The 15,528-nt window shown below is 39.6% G+C and overlaps 1 long non-coding RNA gene across 2 annotated transcripts in view; it reads left to right on the forward strand.

The window, feature by feature from the left end:
- The window catches only part of LOC112442641 (uncharacterized), a 129,007-nt gene extending 116,945 nt beyond the window's left edge, over positions 1-12,062 (forward strand). For both annotated transcript variants that reach the window (XR_009491703.1, XR_003030872.2), the window contains exons 3-4: positions 10,908-11,040; positions 11,668-12,062. This is a non-coding gene — a long non-coding RNA (uncharacterized lncRNA). The remainder of the gene's footprint in view (positions 1-10,907; positions 11,041-11,667) is intronic.
- Positions 12,063-15,528: the final 3,466 nt, after the last annotated feature.

Below are 15,528 nucleotides of genomic sequence, written 5' to 3' on the forward strand. Positions count from 1 at the left end.
TGTAGAAGATTACATTCCCCCAAAATTCCTTTGTGCCTTCTTCCACCTCTGGGCTTCTTTGGTGGTTCAGGTGGTTAAGAATCTGCCTGCAATGCCGGAGACCTGGGTTTGATCCCTAGGTTGGGAAGATCCCCTGGCGAAGGAAATGGCCACCTGCTCCAGAATTCTTGCCTGGAGAATTCCATCGAAAGAGGAGCCTGGCAGGCTACTGTCCATGGGTCTTGCAAAGACTACTGAGTCTTGCAAAGACTCAGACACAACTGAGCAACTCACACCTTCACTTTCCACCTCCAGGAAACCAGTGAACTCTCTTTGTCACTAGAATTTTGCTCTTCTAGAATGTTGTATGCATAGAAGTATATATTAATAGTATATAGCCTTTTGTGTCTGCCTTCTTTCACTTACTGCATTTGTGATTCCTTCATGTTGTTATATTTAATAGTAGTTTATTTCTATTTATTGGTGAGTAGTATTCCACTGAACGGCTATAATATAGTTTGTCATCCACTCACCAGTTGATGGACATTTAGGTTATTTCCTTTGCAATTGTGAATAAAGTTGCTCTAAACATTTCTCTACAGGTTTTGTGAGGATGTAAGCTTTTATTTCTCTTGGGCACATACCTCGAATGAAATTGCTGACTGTTCTGGTAATTGTATGTTGCTGGTGGGGATTAAGGGTGGTGAAGGAAGAGGACAGGATAGGTTCTCTGCTATCCTGGTACAGAAGAGAGAGTCTCCTGGCCCTTCCCAGCGGGAACAGCACACCTCTAATGGCTTTAACCCAGGATTCTGGACTGGCCCTACTCCAGGGTAGACAATTTTTCTTCTGCATTCTCCCATCAGCAATGGGTCTTCACCTCTGCTCCTCTCATGGAAGCTACAGGCTTTTGCTGTTTGTGAGAGAATGGTCTGAGCCAGGTGCCTGAATTTCATGCTTTGCGCACAGAAGCAGCTGTTTCCCTCTTGCCAGCCTCTACTTCCAAGGGGGACTCTCTCAGGGTATCCACCATGCCCCTGTTTTTGTCATGAGCACCTTTGCTGACGTCTCTGGAAAAGAACCTGGAGTTAGCACCAACTGCACTTGTGTATGGGGCAGCCAGGGAGCCTATCCTGTTGTATTACCCACAGCCCTTTGTGCTGTGCTAAGTTGCTTCAGTCGTGTCCGACTCTTTGCTGCCCTTGGACTGTAGCCCACCAGACTCCTCTGTTCATGGGATTCTCCAGGCAAGAATACTGGAGTGGGTCGTCATTTCCCCTTCCAGGGTATCTTTCCAACTCAGGAATTGGACCCACTACCGATTCTTTAAAGGGTCAGTTGATTTTTTCTTACTCAACTTCATGGCAGCCTGTGCATTTTCTCCCATGTTCTGTTACCTCTGAGCTAGTCCACTGGTGCTTGTTTTAATTCAATTTCTTTCAAATATAAAATTTAATTAAGAGCAATTTCACACCGTTTAATTTCTTGTATGATAATTACTGTGGATTTCCTATTAGGGCATCCATGGAAGGGAAGTTAGATGGTCGAAGAGGAGCAAAGTCTGAATCCAAGGAAATGTGCTTCTCAAACTACTCTCCCACACACCCGTAGAACAGTGGGGTTTTGCTGCCACATTTCACTAAACTGGTATGTTCCCCAGTACTCAGAAAGTAGTTAAGTTTCTGTGTAGAATTTTTTGAATTCTAAGTTTTCCCTCATAATTGTTATTATGGTAAAACCTTGGCAACTGCTGCTGACTGTTTGCTCAGTGGCTCATGCAGCTGGGTAAACAATGAGCATGAAAATGGCAAATTGGGCAGCCAATCAAGCTTTTTCATGACTTCATAAAGTAATTGGGTTCATCTTACATGGTTTTAACTTGATAAAATGTTTTCTTGAAAATTTTTGTGTGTTTTGGGAATGTGGAGACCTGTATCATTTTAGAGATTAAAAATTTTTGCATTGCCTGCAGAAACTCAGAGTAGTCTTGTGGAGAAATACTGCAAAGCAAAGAGGAAGATGTAGTTATAAAAAATTAGGGTCAGCAAAAGATCTTTGATTTCAGTCTCATGTTATTTCTGTTTCTGTGCAAATTTTTGCCATACATTTTTACTGCAGATTATTTCAAGTCATTTGAAAAGCCAAGATTTCAGTCAAATTTATTTAAAGATCTACAGGGAGGACATGCTGATCTTAAAAAAAGAAAAAAACAAACCTTATACCTAATCATGGGGGCTGGAAAGTGAAGGTCGTTCAGTCATGTCTGACTCTTTGCGACCCCATTGACTATACAGTCCATGGAATTCTCCAGACCATAATACTGGAGTGGGTAGCCTTTCCTTCTCCAGGGGATCTTCCCAACACAGGGATCAAACTCAGTTCTCCCATATCCCAGGCAGATTCTTTACCAGCTGAGCCACAAGCAAAGCCCAAGAATATTAGAGTGGGTAGCCTATCCCTTTGACAGTGGATCTTCCCCACCCAGGAATTGAACTGGGGTCTCCTGCATTGCACACGGAGTCTTTACCAGCTGAGCTATCACGGAAGCCCTGGGCCCTAAGGTGTCAAGAAATTTTAATTCATGCTGACTTTTATCTTGGAGAGGGGTATGGGAAGACTTCTGGACTGGTTTGAAAACAGCTGAAACATATCCAGGAGAATTTTCAACTTTTGTAAAATCCGGTGAGTAAAATACATAATTCTGCAAGACATGGGGTAGTCTGTATGTGTTAGAGTTAAAGGTATTCTGAGACATAAGATCCCTATTTAAATCTAGAGTTGATTTATGTCTTACTTTTATGTTTAAACATAGATGATGGAAGTATAACTTGGTTGGTACACATATATATATATATTGTAGTAACATTTTCTGCTAGAAAATGTGTTTCTAGTTTATAAAATGGGACTAAATATATCAATATTTTGTGGCATTCTGTGAAGAGTGCTGTGATTTCCAAGCAATTCCTCATGTGTATTTGAGTTGACTTTAGGGAGTTTTCACATGTTTACTTTAGACGATAGGGCATAATCTTGAATTTGGCCCTGAAAAGTGATCAATTTCCTCATCTGTAAAAGTGCTTAGTTTCCTCATCTGTAAAATGGGAGTGATAATGGTTCATAGAATTATTATGAAGATTAAATGAGGCATAACTTGTAAACCGATTGTTTCAGTGCCTGACCATAGAAAACCTTCACTTAGAATTTAGCCATTATTAATATCTGAAGCATAGAAGTGGTCATGGGCTTGTTTTGCAAGCCCTGTGAAAAAGCTATGCATCATTGTATAGGTACTTCCATTGAAATTGGAGGAAACAACAATGATAATATTCATTCCCTGGTTTATTGACTTATAGCATCTATTGTGAGGACCAACTGAAATAATGCTCATCGTTCTGTGTTGCAACTTTAAAATACCTTACACATATATTATTTGGGGGTTGCAAAGTTAACAGCCATTCACACCAAGAAAGAAACTGTCTGTTTTTTTTTTATACTTGTCATTTTAGGATAAACTGTCAAGTTTTATTATATATATATATATATATATATATATATATATTTTACTGTTTTATATCTTGGGTTTCTTTCTTTCTTTCTTTTTAAATAATAGCTTTTCAAACCTTGAGTAAGATTAGTAGGATCTCTTTTTTCATAATATTTTTCCCATCTGGCAAGCATTTGTATCAATGCAGTATTTTAAGTCAGTTAAGGATGTATAGCAAACTTAGTCATTATGTAGCCTCCCACACCCCAGAATTCTGAAATAATGCTTTGCGTAGGCAGGCCTCCCTACCCAGGATGTGAGTCTGACTCTGCAGAGGGTTTTCTGTCATCATCTTTCTCTGTAGAACCAGAAGAGGGAGCACCCGTCTCTCTCTATCTAAACAATCATAATAGCTTTTGAACATATGGTGGGCCTTTCGTGATTAATTTTTTTTTTATAAAGGTGAAGTTTGAATAAAGATGTAAAATTTAAAGTATGAATGTCCATTAATTATCTTAATTCTGGCAAATTTAGACAGATTCAAAGTGGAAATGTTCTTTTAAAAACTACACATTGTCATGGAGTGAATCTGGGTGCTGTTGAATAACTTTACCACACATAATTTAGAATATATTAGTTGCTGGAAGTAGAGGGGAAGAGGAAGCTGACAGTGACTGAAATTATTTAATAAATATTTATTGAGTACTTGCTATGTGTCAGATCATGAACTAAATTACATAGCTACTTAGATGAATCAGACTCAGTCTGAAGAGCCCAGATAGGGAAGAGAAGGTTGGGAAAAGTCACTTGAAGAAAATATTGTCTAATTTCTAAAGAGGTTTAAATAGAAGTTTATTGAATGAATGAAAGAAAGACAATAGTGTGTATGTTAATAATACAAAATTAAACATTTTTACATGGTATTTTGGAGACATGGTGCTTACACATGCACTACTTATTTAATTAGAATTAGGAGAGGTTTAAATTTATATGGATAGTAAACTGCAAGCTAGGTCTCTGAGTGCAAATCCTAGACCTTTACTCTTTCGTTATGCTTACTGCTGCTGCTAAGTCGCTTCAGTCATGTCCGACTCTGTGCGACCCCATAGACGGCACAGCCCACCAGGCTTCCCCGTCCCTGGGATTCTCCAGGCAAGAACACTGGAGTGGGTTGCCATTTCCTTCTCCAATGTATGAAAGTGAAAAGTGAAAGTGAAGTTGCCCAGTCCTGTCCGACTCTTAGCGACCCCATGGACTGTGGCCCACCAGGGTCCTCCATCCATGGGATTTTCCAGGCAAGAGTACTGGAGTCGGGTACCATTGCTTTCTCCATATGCTTACTATATAAGGTATTTACAATCTGTCTTTTAAAAGTAAGGAATCTCTTCACAAATGCATTCTTAGAAAATGAACGTATTGCTTTGGTATAAGACAGTGATCTCTTTCAGAAGTTATCTTCCCAGTGATAGTGTATCTGGCGTAATGTTCCATGTATATCTGAGTTCAAAATTTTAAAACCTGATTAGATTAGGCAGTTTAGCTAATGTACAGACCTAAATTCTGGGCCAGAAGAAAGTTACCTAAATAGTTTACTTTGAATTCATTAAATTTTGTGGGTAAAGCAAGCTTTTGGATATTAAATAAATAAAATGAATGGATATTATGAACCTTTTGAAGATAATTGATAGGCAACCAGATCTTTCAGCAAACAGAATTACTCTTATGAAGGATGGACAGGAACTCAAGATGAATCAAATGCAAAGGAAACATGAGGTTTTGAGAAATTTGATGTGGGACTAGAAAGTCTATGGTTGACCCAACTTTATGTTAGATACAAGTTACTTCAGTTTTGCTCAAGACAGGACGTAGACCAATATTTCTTTGGTGTAAAACAACCATTTTGTTATTTCTTTCAGTTCTGTTGACTGCCTGGCTCAACTGAGAGGTTCTTACTCAAGGTTTCCTTTTATTTTCTTAACATCTTCACCTATTTATCCCAACCCCCACTTCCGGCCACCGCTGCTGCTGCTGCTAAGTCGTTTCAGTCATGTCCGACTCTGTGCGATCCCATAGACGGCAGCCTACCAGGCTCCCCGTCCCTGGGATTCTCCAGGCAAGAACACTGGAGTGGGTTGCCATTTCCTTCTCCAATACATGAAAGTGGAAAGTGGAAGTGAAGTCACTTAGTCATGTCCTACTCTTAGTGACCCCATGGACTGCAGCCTACCAGGCTCCTCCGCCCATGGGATTTTCCAGACAAGAGTACTAGGTACCTACCAATCTGTTCTGTTTCTATGAATGTCGTCTTTTTAGATTTTGCCTTATGAGATTTAACAGTATTTGTCTTTACTGTCTGACTTATTTCACTAGTATAATGCCATCAAGGTCTACCGATCTCATTGATAAGTGGCAGGACTTCCTTTTTAAGGCTAAATTATATATATATATATATATATATATGTATGTATATATGTGTGTGTGTGTGTATATATGTATACACGTCACATCTTTGTCCATCCATCTATCAATGGATGCTTATGTTGTGTCTATGTCTGAGCTATTGTCAATAATGCTGCAGTGAACATGGGTACACAGATATCTCTTTGAACAATGAATTTCATTTCCCTTCAATATATGCTTAGAAGTGGAATTGCTGGATGATATGGTAATTCTATCTTTAATTTTTGAGGAATCCCCATACTCTCTTCCCAGAGAAGGCAATGGCAACCCACTCCAGGACTCTTGCCTGGAAGATCCCATGGATGGAGCAGACTGGTTGGCTGCAGTCCATGGGGTCGAGAAGAGTCGGACATGACTGAGCGACTTCACTTTCACTTTTCACTTTCATGCATTGGAGAAGGAAGTGGCAACCCACTCCAGTGTTCTTGCCTGGAGAATCCCAGGGACAGAGAGCCTGATGGGCTGCCATCTATGGGATCGCACAGAGTTGGACACAACTGAAGCAACTTAGCAGCAGCAGCAGCAGCATACTCTCTTCCATAGAGGCTGCACTCATTTACATTTCCAGACCCTACTAATTCTTAATTGTACTTCAGACAATTAGATTTTCTAAATTGGTATGGGTTATAACATGTATGTGTATACTCATATAACCTCATGTTCAGTAATTCATGGGTCTCTGGCTTATGGCCTTCTTATATGCTTCTGCCCCTCTCCGAGAGGTAATGTGATTCTTGCTTTATTTTTCTGTCCTATCCTCTAGCTGCAGTGGGTTTTCACTCAGGCCTTAACATGGCAGTTTTCATGCTCTTCCTCCTGCAGATTAAAGCTTTTGTTTTGTAGGAAAATAGAGGTGAAGGGTTGAGCCAGGGTGGGGTTCCTGGAGTCAAATCCTGCAAGAGGGTATGAAGGCCCCTGTAGCTGAGATCCTTAGGTACTTGGCACTTTCATGCTAGCTCACCCTTATCCTCTAGCAATTTGTTTAAAAAATTAGCTGCATCCTTCTTTCCAGCTAAGGTGGTGTCTAGTGTTGTCCGCTCCAGGTAAACAAATACTTGGTTCTGTTTCTCCCCCAAAGCACCCTTATCTCCCCAGACTTCAGGTTACTTGGTGGCCCTGCAACCTCAGTTCTTTAATGGGTGAAGAAAAGTTTGTACAACTTTGACCTTGCTACAAAGTTGAAACAACACTCTTTCCCTCTCTGAGCTGAAAACCCTTATCTTGATTTTAATCGTTATCTGTGCCATTGTCTTGTCTTTATTCCCCTTTACCATGTATCTTAGAATTTACTGTGCATAAGAATCAATTGAGAAACACATTAATAATGCATATTTCTGTGTCCCATCTCTAGAAATTTTAGTTCGGTAGTCTGAGGTAGACAAAAAGAACTTGAATGTTGAAAATGCTCCTCAGGGGTTCCCCATTGCTAACAAAGACTTTAAAGGGCAGTATCCTCTCAAAGGTAAACCTTCCCTGATTGTGTCCAGGTTGATGCCTTATATATTTTAGCCTCTCAATAAATATGCAAAATATGCCTTGAATTTAAACTAGTAGGATAGGAACAGAGATGAGAAGAAACTTCTCTTGAATACTCTATCTGTTCCTCATGTTTATGAAACCTAGCCACAATTCATTTTCCAACTGAAGCTCCAAATATTCCCACCATCTTATTGGAGTACAAAACATTGGAGGAGTTTGGGGACAGTGAGTCAAGAAAGCTCTTCTGACATCCCAGTTTTGTCAGTATTTAGCTGTGTGATTTATCTAAAATGGTTAAACCTGTCTACAATTCACTTTTCAATTTGGTTAACAAGATATAGGAATGAAGTTGACTTTGATCATAAAGATCATAGAAATCATAAAAATCACTTGGAGAGGTGTTTATTTTTACTTATAATGTGTGAATGTATGTATTTATGTATACATACATGCTTTATACATATGTGCTTGTATATAAATGCATGTGTGTGTTAGTCGTTCAGTCATGTCCAACTCTTTGTGACCCCATGGACTGTTGCCTGCCAGGCTCCTCTGTCCATGGAATTCTTTAGGCAAGAATATTGGAGTGGATAGCCATTACCTTCTCCAGGGGATTTTTCTGACCCAGGGATCAAACCTGGGTCTTCTGCATTGCAGACGGATTCTTTACCATCTGAGCCACCAGGCATTTTTACTCATATACATAGATGCCTGTGTATACATTTATGCACTTAAAATATCTACACACATACACACACACACATAAATTGTAGATCCCAGTCTTGCTATCCCTGGAGTTGCTGAATCATTCATCTGAGGTATTTTTTGTTTACCATGTCTAGATGATTCTAATGATCAGTCATGATTGGAAACCACTGAATTAGAGGCTTTCTAATTTGTCAAGTCCAAGCATCCATCTCCTTCTACTGAACTCCCTCTGATGGTCATACACCTAAAAGTATAATGTATTACATTTCAGTTTTATTTGGATTATCAAATAAAAATTCCTGAAACACTGAAATATACTTGATGATGGAAGCTATGTTATCCTTTTCTCCTGAATAGAGTTCCTAGTGCAGTTTATAGTATCCTGCAAACAAATTAGTAAATTTTGTGGACTGTTGGATTGAAAGTAGCCAGAAGTCAGAGAAGGAAGGGAAGTTAGAGGTGGGTGGGAAGAAACACAGCTGTCTTGGTCTTAGCTTATGTGAATAGAATATCTTGGCAGAGGGATTTTAAATAGATTGGATAGGTGACAAAGGAGCACTGGCAGAGAGGAAAATGGCAGTAGTCAGGGTAACTAAGCAGCTGATGACATCTTAGTTGGGAGTTTCCGAAATGTGGAGGAGGAAATGACACATGTGAGTGTGCGAGGGAAGAGCCTTGGAGAGGAAAGGAGAACTAATGAGGGGAGGCAGCTGCATGTCTAAGGGCTAAAGATAGTTGTCAGAGAGAGAGAAAGTCTACAGTTTCGGAAGGAACAAGTATGTGTAGCACAAAGACGTCATAAAGCTTTAATTCCTGGAGATTAAAAGAAGCTGAGTTTTACAGGGAGGGCAGTTGCCCTGGAGGTCATCAGCCATCTCTGTGAGAGATCAACTTCTGTTGTGTAAATTCAGTGAGATTTGGGAGTCAGTGGCATAGCCCCAGCTATCCTATTCTCACTGGTAAAAAAAAAAAAAAAAAAAAAGCCTTAATAGCATTTATATGGGATGTTATTTGATTAATTCTGATGCATGTGTCAATTGAGTTAATAGTAAAATATAACCCCAGATGTAAAAATGGATTTACCTGTTGAATGAATTTGTATAATTCTTTGGTTGTCAGTTGTGAAGAACACTTGCTCAAATTAAAAAGTCAAGTTTTACGTAAGACCAGAAACTATAAAACTCCTAGAGGAGAACATAGGCAAAACACTCTCTGACATACATCACAGCAGGATCCTCTATGACCCACCTCCCAGAATATTGGAAATAAAAGCAAAAATAAACAAATGGGACCTAATTAACCTTAAAAGCTTCTGCACATCAAAGGAAACTATTAGCAAGGTGAAAAGACAGCCTTCAGAATGGGAGAAAATAATAGCAAATGAAGCAACCGACAAACAACTAATCTCAAAAATATACAAGCAACTCCTACAGCTCAACTCCAGAAAAATAAACGACCCAATCAAAAAATGGGCCAAAGAACTAAATAGACATTTCTCCAAAGAAGACATACAGATGGCTAACAAACACATGAAAAGATGCTCAACATCACTCATTATCAGAGAAATGCAAATCAAAACCACTATGAGGTACCATTTCACACCAGTCAGAATGGCTGCGATCCAAAAGTCTACAAATAATAAATGCTGGAGAGGGTGTGGAGAAAAGGGAACCCTCTTACACTGTTGGTGGGAATGCAAACTAGTACAGCCACTATGGAGAACAGTGTGGAGATTCCTTAAAAAACTGGAAATAGAACTGCCTTATGATCCAGCAATCCCCCTGCTGGGCATACACACTGAGGAAACCAGAATTGAAAGAGACACGTGTACCCCAATGTTCATCGCAGCACTGTTTATAATAGCCAAGACATGGAAGCAACCTAGATGTCCATCAGCAGATGAATGGATAAGAAAGCTGTGGTACATATACACAATGGAGTATTACTCAGCCATTAAAAAGAATACATTTGAATCAGTTCTAATGAGGTGGATGAAACTGGAGCCTATTATACAGAGTGAAGTAAGCCAGAAGGAAAAACATAAATACAGTATACTAACGCATATATATGGAATTTAGAAAGATGGTAACAATAACCCTGTGTACGAGACAGCAAAAGAGACACTGATGTATAGAACAGTCTTATGGACTCTGTGGGAGAGGGAGAGGGTGGGAAGATTTGGGAGAGTGGCATTGAAACATGTAAAATATCATGTAGGAAACGAGTTGCCAGTCCAGGTTCGATGCACGATGCTGGATGCTTGGGGCTGGTGCACTGGGATGGCCCAGAGGGATGGTATGGGGAGGGAGGAGGGAGGCAGGTTCGGGATGGAGAACACATGTATACCTGTGGCGGATTCATTTTGATATTTGGCAAAACTAATACATTTATGTAAAGTTTAAAAATAAAATAAAATTAGAAAAAGAAAAAAAAAAGGAAAAGTCAAGTTTTAAAATCTGACAACAATTATGTATGAGAACTAAATTCTGTTCTCATCAGGATAGTAAATGTTTACTATCAAGAAGGAAGGTGGGATTTTGATTTACTTCATTGATCCTGTTAGTGGAATAACTTCTAGGAAGAAAGTTTATCTTATTAGATATTTAAAAATAATATTTGTACCTAATCCTGAGGACTCACTGCAAGGACTGGAGTGAGCAAAGATTAATGATTTTATATGGTCTTATCCAGCAGTTATCATGGTGCCCATGTTTCCTTGAAAAGGAGAATCAGTGTTCAATTGTTATGTCGAAGGAGTGATCCCCTTTTTAAAAGATATATTATGTCATACTTGCAGCCTGAAGATGACTGATCCTCTGATGAGAAGGTAGTCATCAAAAAAAATACAGCCACAGACTTGGAGAGTGCTGGTCTGAGAGGCAGAGAACCTCTGTATTTATTACAAAGCCAAGTGTAACAGAATACTTAAGGTAAGGCAAACCTTAACAACTATTCACTGATAATGGTGGTGACTTTAAATAGGTGCAGGAGCAAAGTTGTGGAACCCTTCAGACTGAAGTCCATGCCCCAGCACAGAAAATATGGAACGCAGAGAGAGATACTGTTCTGGGCCAGGCCATTCCCTTAGCCTCCTGGTTCCAGGTTAATCATAAGTTCTTTGTGTGACAGATAGGTTGTCAGAACCTTGTATGTATCCTTTCTAGTTCATTGTATTTTAACATGTATCTAGGCAACGTTACCAAGTATGGAGTTATTTGATCTCAGTAAATATTTTTGTCATCTTCATGAAGTTCGGAATAGGAGCACCCCTTGGTACCATTAGATGTAGATACTGAAACTGGGAATAACTTACCCAATACTCATGGTCAAGGATGTAGCGCTAAAGTCAGTACTATAGAGGAGACCTTGGTGTGTTATTTTGCTGCCTAGCAACCATCAACCATTCTTAATTTTCCTGTGACTTTTGGGTGAATTTCATCTATTTGTGGGCAATGTGAGTATGTCAGTCATGTGTCCTCCCCTGGAGTGGATAGCCATTCCCTTCTCCAGGGGATCTTCCTGACCCAGGGATTGAACCCATGACTCTTGCATTGCAGGTGGATTCTTTACCGTCTGAGCCAAAAGGGAAACTCCATGAATGAATATGTCAGTCATGTGTCCTGCCTTGTCCTAACTGAAAGCTAGTCTAGATGCTTGCTTTTACTTGGAACCTTTGGCTGACTGCATCGAGAAAAAGATTATTTGAAGCTCATTCATTCCAGCATTTGGACTTTGGACCCAAGAGTCAGTCGAATCACTAAGCTGTCTTGGTTTGTGATTTTCCCTGTTCTGTTTTGAAGGCTAGTTTCCTTTCCTTCCTCCCTCTATCCCTACTCCTTTCTTCCTTCCTTTCTTTTCAAATAAAACAGCAGCATATTTAAGTATACAAAGTAGTTTGATGTACATATGCATTGTTAAATGATTCCTGCAATTGAGTTAATTAGCACATCCATCATCTCACATAGTTACTTTTTTTTTTTTTTTTTGGTGAGTATGCATAGCAAATACTCTCAGAAAATTTCAAGTATACTATACAGTAGTATTAGCTGTAATCACCTACAGTCATCATGCTATATAATAGATCCTGAGAACTTATTCATCTTATAACTTAGTTTGTACCCTTTTATCAACCTCAAAGCCTTTTCCAGTTTCAACACCTAGTATCCCTTTAGTAACTTATATTTTTATAAAAATTAATCTTTGATATTTGAACTCTCTGCAAATATAGTGCAAATTCTTTTAGTAAACACAGTGAGTAAAACCAGATAACTAGCCCCAGAATTCTCAGGAAGAGAATAATTTATCTTAGGCAATATTTCATATTATCAAATGTCAACAGGTTAAAAAAAAAAAGGAGGTAAATATTAGAGGCAGTTTTTGTTACTTGTAGGTCCTCTGGGTCTTCCCTGCTGGTAATGTTAGTTCATTCAGGGCTGCCTCATGTTTGGCCATCCTTCTGTTGTCAGCGTATGGGATCAAGTACTGCAAATATTATCTGGGCAGTTTCAGTGAGCATTAGTTTACCTTTGGTCACATGGGCCACATGTACGAAGATAGAGCCAAGGTAGACAGAACAGGAGGGGCAGTCAGGCCCCATAGGCACACAGGTTGCAGAGCTCATGCAACAGGAAACACAGACTCAAGATATGAGAGTGGAAATTAAAAAGGGCAGGCACCCAGGTGCACAAGCTATTAAAAAATGTACTCTCGGGTCTGGGGCAGAGCATCCGAGCACCGTGTATTGACTCTGGGCAAAGACAGATGCTGGAGTGCCATTTCCTCCATTTGAATCTGTATAAGTGTTGTGACCCAGGAAAGTTATGTAACCTGTCATCTCTCTCTGCCTCTGTTTCTTGATGCATAAAGTAAGGACAACTGTAACACCTACCTTAAAACTGTTTTAGTTCAGTTCAGTCACTCAGTCGTGTCCAACTCTTTGAAACCCCATGAACCTCAGCACGCCAGGGCTCCCTGTCCACCACCAACTCCTGGAGTTCACTCAAACTCACGTCCATCGAGTCGGTGATGCCATCCAGCCATCTCATCCTCTGTCGTCCCCTTCTCCTCCTGCCCCCAATCCCTCCCAGCATCAGAGTCTTTTCCAATGAGTCAACTCTTTACATGAGGTGGCCAAAGTACTGGAGGTTCAGCTTTAGCATCATTCCTTCCAAAGAATACCCAGGGCTGATCTCCTTTAGGATGGACTGGTTGGATCTCCTTGCAGTCCAAGGGACTCTCAAGAGTCTTCTCCAACACCACAGGCTGGGAACCTGCTACTCTTCCAACACTGTAACAGAAAGAAAACAAAATCTTTCCTTTCAGTTTAAGTGAAAAGTTTCCCAAGAAGGACTCTTGATTGGCCTGGTCTTGGTCACGTGCCTATTCCTGAGCCACTGAGGCCTTGAGGATGGAGTCCTGTGACTATAGGAGCCGGGGTCATGTGGTCCTCTCCTAAGTATGCATGGGGGGCAGGGGCGGGTGGGATGTGTGGAGAGAATGTTGGTGATTGAAGGCTCAAAGAAGAGAAATATGAAAGGCCAGCTAGAGTTACCACTGTCTACCATGAACAAAAGCATTATGATTTCCTGATGTTTGAGGTTATTCCCCACCCTTCCATCCTGCAATAATATGAAGAGTGTGTTAAGCAGAAGTAGTAGTTATATGCCTATGGGACACATATTAAGCCTAGATTTTCGTATTGGGAAAACAGACTCCTTGATGAATTAAGAAATTTCACCACAGCTGTACTATGCTTCTTCACCATGACCCTTTTGGAGCACTTTAATACCGCTGTGAATGAGAAATTATTTTCCATACTATCTTCGTGTAAACATGCTTCTTAACAGTCCTGAGAAGAGCTGGTAACTATCTCTGGTACTATAAGGGCAGTAGGTGAAAGTATGGATTCCGCAGGCGTTCATTCACTTAGTAAGTCTCTTGAGTGTGCTCACGAATACCAAGAAGTCAGAGTGGCTTGAGGACAACAGCATGTGTTTATCAGATGTTCTTGCCCAGACATATAAACAAATAGAACTGGGACTATGATACGATATGTGGATATGTTTCTGGAAATTTAAACAGGAAGTATTATTCAGTGAGCAAAAGAGTTGCACTGGGAGTTGATAACCCTTTGAGGGTCACTACAAAGATTAGATGTGTATGGATGAATAATAACGTATATAAAAACCAAAGGTGAGGTGAACTGACAGTCAATTCAAGTTTAATATAACAACAGAGTGCCTCCTTTTTTCCCTCAAATTTCTTTACTCATCCTTTCTAGGTTCCTGTCTATTTTAAAGACCATTCTTTCTAGTATATATGCAATCTTATTTATTGATAGAGTTTTAGTCTTTCATTTTCTTTACATCCAGAATTTTTGTTGCTAATATGATCCCTGCCATATACAACATAAGGAAGCCAATTCACAGAAAGTTTAAGTAACTTGACCAAGCTTGCAAAGCTCCTTAGTGGTTGAGCCAGAATATGGACCAAGACAGGCTGGCTCCAGAGCACATGCTGTTCACCGTTCCACTTTGCTGTTTTCACTAAATTCAAGGTAAATGTTTACATCTGGTGCATCGTCAAATTCTCCTCTTGAAGGAGAGTTTTTGTGTCATCATATAGGATCATTGTATTCAGCCATTTGTTAAACACAGCAACAAGATTATAATTTTTTGAACATAGATGTGCTCTTAATACAGGGATAGTATGAGGCTAGAACCATCTTATCTACTTACTGGCTGTGTGAATACTAGTACGCACAGATTCTTCACTTTCAACAAAGGGAACATACTAGCTGCTTGACATACCTCAAAAATAATGGGAGAAAAGAGACAGAAAGTGTAAATTGAGGAAGCACTAAGAAAATCGGCGCCATGAAAATTAAGCAAATCGAAACCAACACCAACTTCTCATGATCTTTTGTCATCTCATTTCCCAGGTTTTGTCCAGTCTAATTTAGATAATAAACTCTCCAGTCAAAAACCATCACCTCTTTGTACAGAGTACTAAGGCTGGTGTCACTATTTAATAAAAACCCAAGAAGCAGCAACAAAGTTTTTAAATTAAATCCACAGACCTAAGGTGAAAGTTATATTGAGTTCCAACTTTAGTTCATTATGGCAAAGTTAAGATAAGGGTATGGACTTATTTCCTTAATTTTCCTATGACTAGTATACTGTAGCAATTCAGAGAATGTGGTCCAGAGTCCGATTTCCTGGGTAACAGTTTCTGGATTGGCATCTTAACCATTATATACTGTTTTGAACTCACTATATTTTATAGATATAAAATAAACATTTTATTTATACATTTTCATATCTCAGAAATTGAGATGACTCATACAAAGAACAGTATATTTTACGGTCACCACTGGCCTCGTGGCAGCTGAGACACAGCTGGCATTGAACCATACTTGG

The sequence above is a fragment of the Bos taurus genome, chromosome 2, assembly GCF_002263795.3.
Source record: "Bos taurus isolate L1 Dominette 01449 registration number 42190680 breed Hereford chromosome 2, ARS-UCD2.0, whole genome shotgun sequence".
NCBI lineage: Eukaryota > Metazoa > Chordata > Mammalia > Artiodactyla > Bovidae > Bos > Bos taurus.